A 15942-nucleotide genomic window follows, 5' to 3' on the forward strand; every position below is an offset into this window, starting at 1 on the left:
GAGCATCTGAATCAATCAAACACTCACACCCAGTCAAAAGATCTGGGTTTAATCCATCACTGTTCTTTAGCCCACTCTGCCACCCCAGTTCAGACATGGCTATATGCAAATCAGTCTGACCCTGTGCATCATGGGAACAGTCCAGCCTGAACTGCCAAGCCATATCTTCCCTGGATCCGAAACCGGTCCCAGGATGCTTGTTTCCAGTACAGGGAAGACGTGGCTTGGCAGTTCGGGCTGGACTATTCCCATGAGGCACAGGGTCAGACTGATTTGCATATAGCCATGTCTGAACTGGGGTGGCCGAGTGAGCTAAAGAATGGTGATGGATTAAACCCAGATCAGTTGACTGGGGGTGAGTGTTTGATTTGCTCAAACGCTCCGTCCACCATCCCCTTTTGTATCGCTCTGATCTTATGCTCAGCAGCTTCACCCCATCTGTGCATCTGGTGCTTTGTTATACTGGTGACCACAGCACCTGCTGTATGCCTTCCTGCTTATTATGTGCTTCTGTGTCTTGCTGTAGATTATGGATTGGAAGAGGGTCTGAGGTAGTTCCCCTTGGTGGCCACTCCTGCTCTGGTTTCCTTTGCTTCAACATCCGTCCTTCCTTGGTTCTCCAAGCTCCCCTCTTGTTCCGGCATTTTGAGGACTGTGATTCCCATTCTTTGAACAGTACCTTAAGAATTTGAAGGTTTTGATGCTATTAGAATGGCTGTTCCTCGGCAGTGACCTTAAAGATCAGATGACTTGGCGTCTCCCCACTTTTCAGGTATGTGTCTGTCATTGATCTCATTTTTCAACCTATTCTGTCTCTAGGCTTGCATCCCCGATATTGCAAGCTTTTCAGTGCCTTGGATTTTGTGTGTGATGTGTTTTCGATTGGCTTTGTCTTCCTCATCGTTGTGCACAGTCGCATCTATCTGTGTGTTCACAGAGATATGGACGTATGTATTTCAGGTGATGCTCTTGATTGATTTCCCGAAACGTTTTGAGCTTAGATAGTGTAGGTTTGTGTGTTGGCCAAGGACCTGTCCTCGGCAATGACCACACTCCGAAAAGCTACCTTTTAAACTCTTAGTAGATTTGGAATAATCCTTTCTAACATGGAGTTCTGTTGTTCGTTACCGTATCCTCTGCCAAAAGTGTGGGAAGATATGGGAATGCCTTTCTACATTGTTGTCCATCTTAGGTGGTGCTGTGGCCAGGTTGATCTTTTGGGCCATTCAAGTTTTCTCCGTTCCATTTGGCACAAGTTGTATTGCATTCTTTTCCTCTTATCTGGTATTTTCTGACGGCCTGGTACTTCCTGGTTTTGTGGTGTGTAAGGTTTTGTTTATTTGGTCCATTAGCGGCTTCTTTAGCCACACTCAGTAAGTGGCTGGTTTCTGCAGTTGATTCTACTGACTGATGGATATTGGTGGCATAATAACCTAGCTTACATGCTGTGGGGTATTTTTTTTTTTTTGTTTGTTTTTTATGCTTTTGCTTTGTGTTTGCTGCATGTGGATGTTGACCTGGAATCTGCATTGAGATTTATGAATGAGCCGTGTTCTGGTGTTACACTTCTAATACATGTATTTTAGAGGTGTTTTGACCCCTTTTTGCTCTCGCCTATCAGATTGTGCAAGCGGTCTGTTGGCAAAAAGACCTATTGTTAGCTCAGTCAGCTTAGAGCCCACCCGTATATCACCATTGGTTAGCTTTACTGTCACTTTTGCTTGCTTTTTATTCATTAGCTTGTGTGGGCTTCCCTTCCTCTTGTTTGTCCCTTCATTGGAGCATGGGCACATTACATCTGTCTGTCCGCTGCTTGCTTTGCAAGTACTACTTTTTAGGTCAAGCCTACCAGACAGCACAGAGGTCTGGTTGGATGAGACCTATTGTGGGCTTACCAAGAACGTACAGGGGCTTGGAACCCACATGTTACTTAGCCCTGGTTGGTCTCATTTGCCTGCTTTGTTGTGTTCCAGATTGTCAATCTTGTGGTAATCCTCCCATTGAGCATAGCCTCTTCACCATCCCTTTTGATTTGCTGACTTCTATGCTTCCACTGCTTGCTTTTGCATGGTGCACATGCTAACAAAATGTCGAACTAGCAACATCATAGAGCGTTTTTTCCAGTTTTTAGCTGATTATGCTGTATAGCAAACCAAAAAAAGCTTGGCATAGCCTATAGGTTCTAAAGCCTAGACCAGTTGGCTTTGCATATCTTTGTTACTGTGAGGTTTAGCTCTCCATGAGTGCATGTGTTTTCCAGCTATCGCCCTCGTGTACTTCTCTACCCCTTCACTCCATGTTGCTCTGTCACCTTTTTGCCTCTCCCTAGCCCCCTCAATGTTGCATTTGCCTGTTTTACTTCTTTCCCTATGTTGCTTTCTCACCCGTGTGCTTATCCCCAACTGCTCCACCTTTTTGCCTTGCCTGTTGCTTTTCCCCCACCACGCCCAAACTGTTGCAGCTCTCCTTGCGGTTTCCTTCCACCTGCACCCTCCATGTTTTACCTGACCCATGTCCTCCGTGATGCTTCCCCCCCACCAGCACCCTCGTTGTTGCTTTTGCCACACATTCTTTAAAAAAAAAAAAGGAAAGCTGCCCTTAGTATTTTTAGGTCGAGGACCGAAGGCTGCGCTTGTGCAGTCTCTGGGAGGAGATATAATGATTTTGAGTATGGGGGCTTGAACCTGCCTCTCTCCTCCATTGGCTGGCTTCCTAAACAGAGGCCAGCCATTGGATGAGCGGGGCGTCACTCCAATCAAGCCCCGTCTCTTTCGGATTCAGGGGCGTGTTTTTTTGCGTTCTTTCGACTGTGACGTCATCAGTCACTCAGAACGCCAAAAACACGCCCCCGAATCCGAAATTTTCGGATGTTTGCGGCCGCCATTTTTTTCACTCTCGTAGCAGGGTGTGTGGTTATCCTTGTTTCCCAATGCAGTTCATTCACAAGGGGCTCCGGTAAATGAGAACCCAACAAGCACCCTGAAGCATGACTTCTCTAAAAAGCTGCAAAGAAAGCTGTTGTCACTAAAGAGCGTACAATTATCAAACCGGCATATAAAGAGACAAAACATTTAGCAGACACCTCTCGGAGCTGAAAGTGCCTCCTTCCTCTCGGCTTCATTGCATGACTTCTCTCAAAAAAGCTGCAAAGGAAGCTGTTGGCACTAAAGAGCGTACAATTATCAAACGGCATATAAAGAGACAAAACATTTAGCAGACGCCTCTCAGAGCTGAAAGTGCCTCCTTCCTCTCGGCTTTGTTGCATGAACCTCTGTAAATGCTAAACAGGCCTCCATTGCGGCAGTTTTAATGGGAAGCGTTTCCATCTCTACACGCGGCCCTGCAGGGGACCAGCGCTCAGAACTTATCAAATGCTGCTAAGCCGACATTAAAACCTATTGCCAACTCTCCAGGAGACAACAACACCCCAATGTCACCCCAGCGCCACCTGACTGACAGAGCCCCTGCTTTCAGAAGATGGTGTGCACATCTGATTACTCATCATACGAAGAGAATGCAAGAAAATACAGAGGCCTCCCAGCAGAGGCGGCAGAGACCACCCAGCATCAAGAATGCATCCGGAGTTCAAATGCCAACCAATCTGTATCACCGGCTGTATCACCGGCGAGGCACAGGTAAAAATAGGCCTGCTCTCTCCGCTCCCCTACCGCCGAAGCTCCTCCACACATCCCCGCCATAAAGATGAAATGAAAGGCTGCCTCTGCTCTGACCCCCTGCCGCAGCAGGCTTAATGGTTCTGCCGACAAGGAGGAGATGGGCCCCAGCTGCGAGGCCTCTTAAACACTGCTTCCTGGCCAGAGGAAGCAACAAAGCCACTCCGTGAATGCCACTCGCGCGGATGAATAATTTGTGCTGCACTTGGCAGGCTTTTAAAAAAAGAACCTGTGCCAGAGGCACATGCGTAAATTCCTCTTACTGAACTCTTGTGCTGCACCCTACGGAGGGGGACCTCGAAGGAGGGAGCCGCGGGTTGCAGGAAGGGCCCACCGGTTAGTCATGCTCAGAGCCCCTCCGAGGGCACGGGGCGACAAGGAGCCTTCAGCAAGTGCTGGCCGCGGCAGCCAGGGCGAGACAGCGGGGAGGGTCACGGCCTCTGCCCGACTGCAGTTGGGTGATCTCCCTGGCATAACTCTGAGCCGTAGTGTACCCCTCCCCCCACACACACACCTCTCGGAGGACGCCCGTGGCCCTTTCCCAGGTACTAAAGACAGTTGTGAGAGGTGGTGGGCGAGCCACTGAAAGCTCGAGCCAGGCTCCAGCCTGAATCTGGGTCAGCACGAGGCCCTGTTGGAACCTCGTGCCCATAACGGCTTCATGGCGAGCGCTCCGTCCAAAGTGCCAGCGAGATTTCTTTGGTAATATTCCCCCCTTCAAGAAAACTGTGTTAGGGTGTCGTCGGCAACGGGCTTTCTGGGTTTCTATAAATGCGAGCGCTTGTTGTTTACAGCAACTTCATGGCGTGCCTTTGATTCACAGCTGTTTTTACGACCGCTGATGCGGCCTCAAATTGATGGAAGCTCATAAAGCAGGGAGTAAATGTCTCCTTCCTCTGCCGCTCCATTTTATTCCCCTGAACAGGAAGAAACGACAATATCGCGCCCTCGGGGGTCGATGTCGCGACAGATGAGTGGTTCCGGCAGGCAAAGGGCACTCCTGTGAAATGAGGGTACAATGCCCCCCATACAGCCCTGCATCCCCACCGATCCTGCTTAGACGCGGGTGTGCACGAGGAATTAAAGTCCGTAGGACCGGGCCCTTAATTATTTGTATCATGGTTCGTGCAATCGGGCACAAGACTGTGCGCTGCACAGCCAGTAGGTTTCCTTTTTTAGTAGGACCATAGGAATTATGTGGCATGGGCTTACGGACTGCGAAAGGTAAAGGACAGTGGGAGGGACTACGAAAGGTAGAGGACAGAGTGAGGACTGTGAAAGATAGAAGGCAATGTGAGGAACTTCATTGTGAGGGTCCTTCCAATGTCAATAACATGAATATGATTGTCTTAGAATTCAGCACATTATTCAAGTACCAGGGCCATTTGATGTTTGTCGCTGCCTCTTTAGTAGTACCCCATTCCCCACTGTACCGCAGTCATGTGACCCTAGTGTTTCTCCTTCCTTCTCCCATTTTGACCAGTATGGGCCTTCCACTGGTCCCGCAGCCAATAAGTGTGTTAATTCATAAATTGCGCCTGCTCTGTGCCTGCGGCGGTGGAGAAACATCCCTGAAGCTGGCCCACCGCACCAAACACACTTTGGGTGCCTTCATCTCGAGCACCATGGAAGCCGGCTCTATTTCGGAACCTCCTCGTGGGTGTGGTCCTGTCTGCATCTCCACAGCTATTCCTAGCTCGGGTCAACCCAAAGCACTGGCATGTGTGACGCACCCGCTAACCCTCGGCACCTGGGACCGCTTCAGTCCGTCTCTGGCCTCTAGCCACGTGGCAGTGGCATTGCCTCCACGCTCATGGGGACTCACCCAAGATGGAAGATGTAGGTGAGAGAGGGCCTTGTAGGTGCCTTCCCAGGCACGAGAGGTTTGTCCTTTGTGCCTTCAGCTGCAAAGTGTTAAGTGCTAGAAAAGGGGTGGGGCACGGGGAGGGGGAGGGTTGTCAGCACTCTTAATGGAACAAATGCAAAATGGTTTTCTCCGTGACGGTTGGCATAACACCTCAAGATCTGTACCTGGAAGAGCACCAGGGAAGTGGAATACACTCACCCGGGCAAATTGGTTCATCCATCCAGGCTGGTGGTCCTAGCATTGGCATTCATCTATAGCTAATCTACTTATTATTGGGTCATAATCCCAGGCCTGGCAGGCAGCCTGGTGCCAACTGCCCCCTCTGGGAACGTCTGGCGTATGGTTTCCTCTGGGTAAGTGGTGTAAGGATAGTTGCAGCAGTTTAGGAGTCTACAGCTCCCCTTTGTCCCGCTCTCCCCCCCCCCCCCCCTTCTCTCAGCCGGCAGCTCTCCTTCGTCTCTCCTCGCCCTCTGCTCGCAGCTCTCCTTTGTCCCGCTCTCGCTTCCCTCTGCCCGCAGCTCTCCTTCGTCTCTCCTCGCCCCCCTTCCCTCTGCCCGCAGCCCTCCTCCGTCCAGGCAGGCGTAGCGCACCCAGAGCCCGGCGGCAGGCAGGCAGCTCCCAGCTCGCCCAGCACTGAAGCCACCGGGTTCTCTCGGCGCTCCCTTCAGAGACGCTTGGTGCTGGGGTGACGGGCATCTTTATTTACAACTGTTTGTTAAATTGCTTGCCAAAAGAAGGCTGTATCCGCGGGGTCTCCCGCTGAGCCGTAGTGTTGCACACAGTGACAATATCGGCCCACACACTAGCCCTCCTGGAGCAACATACATGCAGCATAAATAAGCAGACAAGACAACTTTTTTTGTTGGAGAAAAATAGCTGCAGGTTTATTAGCATACACATATGCCAACATGGTGGGTTATCTTACAGGCGATCCAAAGGCAAGCTGCCCCTCGCGGCCTACCACCTGAAGGGCCAACTTGCATTGTGGCCTTAGCCAATCGTTGCTTAGCGGTTGTGGTGAGGGATAGCCACTCCCACTTCCGGTGAACCATTGGTCCACCCTCTTGCTCACGTCCCCACCTACGAGGGGCGGAGCGTTCAAGCGACTCCCGGTTGTACAGGTTTCCAACCGCCCGTAGGATAGCGGGGCGCCGTCGCACCCCAGTATCCACCGCACAGACTTCATGGGGATATTAGGCCTCAGCACCCTTTGTGCTCCTGAAGAGGGTACCCCTGAGTACCATTCCGCCTCTGGATCGCCCTGTAACTCCGCCACAGCCCTGGGTGTGGCGACCGTCGCAGCCAGGGCCCCCCACCAAGGCCGGCATTTCTACTTGCGTCCTGCTATATCTAGGGCCTCTCCCCTACCCAGTAAGAGTCGGTCCATGCTTATACTGGGCAGGTGTACCCCTCGCTCTCAACACACCCAGAGAAGTTGGCGTGTAGCACCCATGTCTAATGAGGCCAAGGCTCCTCTGCCCAGGAATGTACGCATAGCGCAGACTTCCTGTGCGCAGGCTACATCGCCTCCCCTGCCAAGCTCCCTGCCTCAGCAGCCAGGGGTGATTTCCTGCCACTGACTTGTACCTGTCCCCCACTGGTTGCTAAATCGCCCTGTGTGGTCATAGTGGTCTATATCCCTGTTTCATACCTTGCCACATAGACCATACAACTTCATGAGTATTAAATTATCCCTGGTGCCCATTGCAATGGTGACACACCGGTTGAGGGAATATTAGTCTGGTGTCCGACAATAGACACTGCACTCTAACTTGCAGTGCCAACCTACCGGTGTCCGGACCCTGTTATCCACCTACTTATACCAGCAATGGTGCCAAACTACCAGATCGCGTGTCAAATAGTAAGCTATAATCCTTATTGGTGGATTTGCTGGGACCCCACTGTGTCCCAGCCAACGCTGCGTCACCCACTTCGGCCCTATAATGACCTAACCTGTCCCTCAATGATACCTACAGCCTGATTTACCCCCCCTCCGCTGACTTTGTGAGGGGGTGAAGAGCACAGCGCTCCCCGTCTAGGTTTCTAACCTATCTCTCCCTTTCAGACTCCAGCTTGTGAGAGCGGCTATCCCTGTCCTGGCGGGCATATCAAAGTCCAGATCCCACTTTAGGAACTAAGCTGCCCTGGGAAAAGTGGCATAGAAACGGGTGTCCAAGTGTCTCCGTCGAATAAGAACAGAACACTTGACCCTAATTGGGCAGTCGGCCCGCCAAAACAACCTTCTTCCATAATTGAAGCCAAAATGTTGACCCCCCACGTACTCCTCAGGTTATTGCTCCGCAACCAATGCTTAGCTCCCTGGCTCTTGAGCAGGAGATAATGACTGCCTCAAATGGACTTGCGCATCCAACGCTTGGTGCGTGCTTGCCCTTCCTGTAATCCCCTAGGGTGAAAGCTTAACTAAGCCCTTGCGAAAATCACCTGCCTGTGTAGGCCACCTCCCTTGGGATAACGTCCCTACAACCCAAGGTTTTCCTACTAGGCACGTCGCTAAATGTATCCATAAGCTTACAAGGCTGGTAGGGACCTACTTGGGCAATCCCCTTCGAGTACACCTGTGACGAGAAACTATAATGTCTGTCACCTGACCAGTCGCCCCGATAGGGCACTGCACCCCAACCAGCAAAATGGCTGTCGGAAACAGCCACGGCCTGGCTAAAGAACAGGGCTTATAGTCTGTCTGGGATGAACTTGGGGATCCAACTCATGGTGCATGCATGCACAATACACAAAACCCAAGTTTGACCACCCACTGTCTGGCTGCTAACTTCTCTGGCATGATTAAAAGGCCAGAATGCGTTTAGCTTAGGCACGTCCCTTCTCAAACTGTGTACAGTATCTACTCGTGAAATCACTTGAATTATTCGTCCCCCTTTGCCTGGCACGAGTTGGACCCTATGAAGCTTCATCAAGCAACCTATACAACTGTATATACATGATGTGCAACTGTGGGAACAAATACTACACCCCTAGTGCTTCCTGGCGTGTGAAACCGCAAGGTGAAACCTTACTTCAATACCTGCATAAACAACCTAAAAACCTGTCTTAGGTGAAAGCTTGTCGGTGAATTAGCCAGGTCCCCTCCACTGCATGTCATCCCAAGATGTTTAAATTTTGACTGTTCGAGTTTGCCTGCCCACTACCGGACCCTTAGAGAAATAAGGAAACACTTGCCACATGGCCAACGCACCAGCCTGTGTCTGGAGAAATGAACAAGATGGAGTCTTAATGTATCAGCCAGACTCGTGGTGAAGCCAGTCTATAAGGTCCTAGTGGGGTCCAAACAGGCGGAATATGTGTGGCAAGATCAGGCACAGTAATCTGTTTGTATAGATCCCGCAACACCATAGTGCCAAAGGGCCTAGTATAAGAAACTGATGATGCTGAGAAGCAACTTATGTAACTGACTCAGCGTGGGCAAATGTGCTACACGTAAGGAAGTCTAGCCCTTGACAGTACCGTAGCCCCAGACCCCTTGGCCACGCCCTGTCCCCTGCTGTGTGCGAACCCTCTAGTGTAACAAACGTACCAACTTGCAGATGACATCTGGCAAGCACCCCCTTCATAATTGCAACACCAGGCTTCCGCCAAACTACTCGTGTGGTATCCCTCATGACATCTAAGGGGTTGGGCCAGCGGCTGAAACTGGTAAAAGACCACAACTGAGCCGAAGTGTAAGGATGTTAAAGTACTTCTCAGAGTGGTGCCTGTGTACATGGTCCAATAGTCCTGAAATTAGAAAAAAGGTTATACTCCAATCCTGGACGTGCAGACCCAGAAACCCTACACAGTGACCCGGGTGTGTTCCTCCCCTGTCCCTGCTCCAAGCACCGGCAGGCAGGTCTGCTAGGCGCGGTATGACTTTAAGGAGAGAAACCTGTGCGTTTTCTGGAAGAGAAGACGAATCCAAGAAAACCGCCCTTAACCAGCGTAAACCGGTAAGCCTATTGCTAACTCGATCGCCAGGACCGAGCCCCTTATTTGCGCACCATTTGCTGTACAAAAGAACATATTTCATTATTGCACCTGGGATGCATAATCTGCTCAGACGCACCTTCGATAAAGAAACGCATAGCAAATTTGTCACAGGGGATGCAGGATATGCTCACACTCACTGCTTACCGAGAGCATACACCAGAAATGCCAGAAAATAAACTGTTTGTCCCGGCTCAACAGTTGTATAAAAGCGGAAACATCCCATTATTGTACAGGAGGTACCTGTCCTGTTCACCTACCCCCGATGACTACCAATGATTACTACCATGGGGCATAACCTGCGCGCCGCAACAACAGGGACAGTAATGACTCCTGGTGAGAGACAGGGTGGCCCAGCCCCTAGCTCACTGACCCCCCAGTGAGCATGACCCTAATGCCTGTAGATAGGTTAGGTGGCCCCTCATGTGAGTCGAGTGGTTATCCAGCGCTGTTCCTGCATGAGACAGATAAAACATCCATTAGAAGTCATGCCCCCCCACAATACGAATATAGTTTCCCTGCCATGAGGCAGGGGGAGGCGATGCGCCCCCCCGCTACCAAGGCAAGGCCTGTTTGACATTTTCGAGAACTAGCTTGTCCATATCGGTGTCCCAGACCCGAGCACACTCCCACAGTGTGCACTGACTCTTATACCTGTTGATCCTTCGGGTGGCCCCCCACGTGAGTAGGGCGGGTCTCCACCGGTTCCTGCATTTGAGACAAAAAACATCCATTAGAACCCTGCCCCCTCATAAACCAATCTGTAAACTCAGCAATGAGACAGGGGCCACCCATGACCACCACGCTACCACGGCCAAGCCTGTTAGTCATTTAATAGGACAAGATGTCCACATTACCTCCTCGTGCCTCCTGTACCTGATGCAGTATGGCAGTGGCATGAAAACAAGTCCGTATACCAATGCAGTTGGAGATGACCAATGCTTTTTGGTGTGTGTGGTTTAGAACCACCTTTTAACACGTCCTCTACCATTCGATCTACACACACCTCCTTCTCCCCGGCCTTCAACTAACCTCTAATATCTCCTCCTTAAATGACACTTCAAAATTCAGTACACGCCCACTCTGTGATCCGGAGGAAGACCCATAATGGAGAAAGTTCCAATCTCCTCAACTATGCACGTGTCTTCCCAGTGTGATCTTGTTGCTAGATAGTCTGCCAATTATTGCAGTTTAACCCCTCTACCTATGAAAGGGCTCTTTTTTAATATGCGCCGTTACTATTTTTCTTGAAACACACTGAATATTACATTGGGTATCTTCCGGTACTTGCACGCCATAGCCTACGTAGCGTAAGTTCTACTGCTGACTGTCTGCAAGACTGCAGCATATCACCTCTACTTGTACATACACGCTTATGTAACTTGACCACCTGACACTTACCCTCCTGTAATGCCCCGAATGCTACTTCTTAGTGGTTGTACAAGTTAGTCACTTTGCTACAAGTAACAAGCGTTGGCTTGTAACTGTTCCCTTCTAGTGCCGTCAAGAATCTGCTTAGTTTATTTTGAGAGCGCTACAACACCTTCTGGTAAAGTCCACGCTATCCAAAGGCAAAATTCAGAGTGAACTTAGGAATGAGAACTCTCTAATATCTCTCTCTATTATCTAAAGGGAAACCTTTTCTCTTAGAAAGATCTATGCTCCTAGACAATGTAAGTGCCTATCCAGAGTGTACAGACGTTACAGAGTCTGCCCTGAAATAACATAGCGCTCTATTCGCTGACTTAGGCACTCCATTTCAACCCGCGCACGTCACTTACCACTTGGAACATACCGAATGCCCCCTATTATTGAGAGTTACTTATCGATGGATGAACAAGCGCCAGCTAAGCCTGCCTAACGTAAGTCCTAGCGATAGAATGACTGCCCTGATGTGCAGTCCGCCACCTCTACTTGTACTTAACTGCTGGGCCGTAAGCGTGCTACCTGAGAACCAAGAACATAACTGGTGCAAACTGCACGAGCGCGAAATAGCGAACTCAAGGAATTGTTGCTCCCCAATGCTTCCCCATCCGCCCGACTGGGAATGCAGCAGAGCCTGGCCTAGTCCCCGCTGAACAAACTGGGGCGCTCACGTGTCCTCCGCCCTGCTAACTGGCGCAGGAGTGACAGATCGACAGAGTCCCGGCACTTCCCTGCCGAGTAGGTCTCTAGGAGGCGCCAGTGCAACCAGGGGGGCATCCTATTGAAATAGGGGACATCAGAAGAGAAACGACAGCGGAGGCCCGCAGCCGCGAACATGGGTACCTGGTAATACTGAACACCTCGTTGAACGCGCTACTGGCAGTGCCAACCGCCGCAGATGCTGAAAGGTTACAAGAATAGGGTAATAAAGCATAAAAGCACTCCTCGGGACCTCTGGCCAACTTATGCAAGCAGGTTGCCCAGAAGAAGTGCAACACAACGACGGTGCCTAGCACACGCCCGGGTCCCAGGCGGGGCATTCTAAATTTTTGGGCGCCAAAATTTATAAAATGTAATTAGCTCCGTAGAGGAGGCGGGGGCTTCATCCAAGTGGGCACCATTTTAAGATACAGATGGCCCCTAGGCGAGTGCGGGGGCCCCGTTCCTGTGGCGCCATATTCAACTTATCCCGTGGCCCCCTGGGAAGGGGGCCCGGGGACGTGGGAGCCAAAACACGAAACGAAAGCCCTCTGCCGATACCCGTTAGAGAACCAGGGAAATAACCACACGATGCACCGGGCACCACGCAAACCCAGGCACAACCGGGAAGAAACCACCTCCCACTCATGTTGAAACAAATCGAAATAACATTAGCGCGCCCTCGACCCTAAGTTAAGGGAGCGCTTACTTGGTCACCGGTTACTCACACCTACAGGCCGGGGTAGAATAAGAGAATTGCCCCGAATCTCAAGAGAGGAAATAGGCCCTGAAGCGTGAACCCTGATTATGCCCCTGAGTCAGCAGGCCCGCCGACGGACCAAGGCCTCCCCTGTCACGTAAACGCCTAATTCTGCCTGTCCTGCCAGAAAGCAAGCGGACCGATACGGGCCTAGACACCCGCAACCCCCGGCGGCCACGAGGTGCCCCTGACCAGAATCCATCGAGCCAAATGAGCCAGTAACCTAAGGATGACGGACACTCCACTACCGTCCTCCCCTCTACCAACTGAGCTATCGAAGGCTCGATGCACATCTACCCCATCTCGCGTGCCCGACCGAAAAATAGCCGGGCTGCCGAGACCTGGGAGAAGACCTAAAAAACCGCCGAACTGGACCTGTGGATAGATCGAGGATCGAGATCAAGTATATATTATAGCTCACAGTTGTCACTTTACCTCTTGAAACTATCGACTGCTTTAGACCTTTTGTACACTAACAATTACTGTTCCTATTGTGAAGCGCTCTGACTCCTGTTGGTAAAGTCCGCGTTATGTAACCCATAAATAACATAAAACAAATAATTACCTAGCGATCGTGCCACAAGACATGACAACAGCGGAACCCCGCATGGTAGAAGGGATGGAATGCTGACCCTAAGAAAACATGGCCACCAGAGGGGGAAGGGGGTGGGGGAGGCCGAATATGGCCGACGAGAAATCGCGCCAATTCCCCCATTGCCAAAGACTTGTAATAAAATTGGCCGCTGAGCGCGGGCGCCAAAACACTACCGCCTTGTCCACCCCGCCTAACGCCATAATCGCCCCCCCGCACGTGCAAAGATACCGCACAGATTGTTAGCCGGAGATCGAAGGCGCTTGAACCTGAAATCATTCGCACGGCTATCAAGGGGCGAGTAAAGTTCATCGGAATCCCAACACAAACCTACGCTGAGCTGGCACGGGGTGGTAACAACCCGGCCCGGAATCAGTCTCCCACAACTACAAGCCCCAGGATGCAATGGGCTGAGGGGAAAAAAAGCAACGCTCAGCAGATGTCGTAACACCTGGCTCTGCTCCAGGCATCCCTGTCTGCTGGCTCTGCTCAGCCCCACACACCCCCAGGCAGGCCAGCGCGACTGAAACACTCGCCCCATAGGTGACAACATCCCTCCACCGCAAAAGGCTATTCCCCCCCACCCCCACCCCCCCGTCCTTCCCTAGGCATGCCCGACACATTGGATGAATGTGCCTCCCCACCCACGCAGGAGAGCTGGCACGAGGGGGGGGTAGGCTACTCAAAATCGGAGCACTAGGCAAAATATCCCCTAGACAGCCACACCTCAGCGTCCGTGAACAGGCCTCCTGACCCCGCTACACCTCCAGGAGAAAAGGAGGGAGGGGAGCGGGCACCACGGGGGACTTTTGTACAGCCCCCGTAGGCCTCGGGAAGTGGTGAAAATACAAAAACCCATCCCCGAGAGGGGACGACTTACCGCCAGAAATACCACCCGGCGACCGGAGTAAAAACAGCTCTCCGACGCCAGACCAGGCCTCTGGACGGAGAGAACAGAGGGCACACCAAACGGCGACAGGGTGAGGGGACCAAGAGGATGCCAGGTGGGCGGGGAAGGAATATATACCTCTCCCTGCCCCCACCCGGCCGGAAGTGACGACAGGACCCTAGCAGGGTCACGGGACACTGGGCTGCCCCGTGTGCCATCTTGTGGCACTAAGGGGGCCACCCTCTTATGTGTGTCCCCTGCGGGGACGTGTCGGTCGGCCCGCAATGTGCCTCACGCCCCTTGTCAGACCCCTCAAGTTTCAGTAATCTCATGGTAGGTTTTGTGATCCCACTGGCTTAAATACAGTTTCGAGCCTGTAAATAGTTTTGCCTCGTGAATACACAAAGCCTCAGTATTCACTTGTGAAGATTCTGCCGTTCAGTCAACTACTGGTTAACAAAACAAAGCCTTGTTACTTGCATTTGTGCTGCCCGGTGCTTGCATCTGCAGCTTCCCTCTTTCTCCAGTGTTCGTGTACCTTTTGTAGTTGGTGTTAATAGGACTGCCGTGTGTTGTTGGACATCTGCCTATCTATGTTCATGCCCGTTTATTTACATGCTCCATGACCTGGTCTTGCAGTCTGTAACATGTGATCTTGTGTCGGTGGTCTTATTTTAGCATTAAAAACACCCATCAAACTAGAGTAATGGAAATAGTGTGATGTGTGCTTCTGGGCTTTTTTAGCTGTTATTTGTCCTGGTGCTGACAGTGGTTGGTGCTTGAAACATAACCCGTACATCAACAGTGGAGTGAGTGGGGTGGGGGCATATATAGTTTACTTCTTTTAGTAGAAGCGTTTTCCTTAAAAATTTTCATTCATGTGTCGCATTTTGTCAAACTGCGCATTTTGTGGGAAGGATGGGCAGTTACTTGTAGTAATTAAACATGGAGCTTCCCAGTACGTAACAGGTTTATTCAGCAGAGATACAGCAGGACATCTTCAAAGGAGCTGGCCAGGCACAAACTGTCTCGACCTAGAACCCTAGGAAGAGTCCAGAGCCACCTACATTCTGGAACATATGAGATCATGCTACAGGAGGGGAAAACAAGGAAACAAAGGTAGGAATAATATACAACACATCTTCTCTCGTTGAAAAATCATCCCTACAATCACGCTGAACCTGGACAGGAACAGAACGAGAAACCAAAGAATCAGACCCAGAACAAGCTTTCTGATAAAGAGCCACTCTCCTCAAGCTCCACTTCTCCTCGTTGGAGAGAACAACATAATGGGGGTAAACCATTCTTACAGAAAAAGGGCCTCAAAATTTAGACAAACCACCAGAAACTCTACCAGACTTCACTTAACAAGGTCACCCTTAGAAACCCTATTGGAAACACACTTCTGCAACTTCCCACAAGAAGACGTATTTGGAGCAGAAGGAGTAGACACAGACTCCTGAACACCCCTTGACAAATCAGACTGCAGTACCATATCCTTAAGCCAAGAGGGAGTCAACTTAGTGCTAGGAACCCTACCCCTCATGAGTTCAAAAGGAGATCTGAGCTGAGCACCATGAAGAGTGGTACAATAGGCATAAACCATCTCGCGTACAAGACCAGAAACTGAAGAACCTTTAGAGACAGCGATCTGAATGGTACCTTTGACCAACCTATTTAAGCGCTCACATAAACCATTCCCTTGAGGATTATAGAGGGAAGTCCTGTGGTGAGAAATACCACAATCAGTTGGTTTCGCATAATATGTGCACCTTTTTGTCTGTGTCCCATTGTCAGTAATGATGACATTAGGAAAACCTTCTAAGAAAAATAAAGATCTCAAATGCTTGATAGTAGTATCGGTGGTGATGTCCTTCAAAAATTCAACTGACAACCATTTAGAAAAACAATCCACAACAACAGCAAACCTCTGAGAAACAGGTAATTCATTCATAGGACCTATAAAATCCAGACAAATGGAATGCCACGGGACCTCAGGGAATTGCAACACACCCACCTGAGAACCAACAGAAATGTTCA

General features: G+C 50.7%; 1 protein-coding gene across 14 annotated transcripts in view; it reads left to right on the plus strand.

Moving 5' to 3' along the window:
- Nucleotides 1–15942, plus strand: part of BCL2L14 (BCL2 like 14) — a 315763-nt gene that overhangs the window by 32356 nt on the left and 267465 nt on the right. Inside the window, exon 1 of one of the 14 annotated variants that reach the window (XM_078673439.1) lies at nt 527–772. The exons of the other annotated variants lie outside the window; for them this stretch is intronic. The gene's annotated coding sequence lies outside the window, so the exon portion shown is untranslated. Of the gene's footprint in view, nt 1–526; nt 773–15942 lie in introns of those variants that run through there. 14 annotated transcript variants of the gene reach the window in all.

Source organism: Lissotriton helveticus, chromosome 1_1 (genome assembly GCF_964261635.1).
Source record: "Lissotriton helveticus chromosome 1_1, aLisHel1.1, whole genome shotgun sequence".
Taxonomy (NCBI): Eukaryota; Metazoa; Chordata; class Amphibia; order Caudata; family Salamandridae; genus Lissotriton; species Lissotriton helveticus.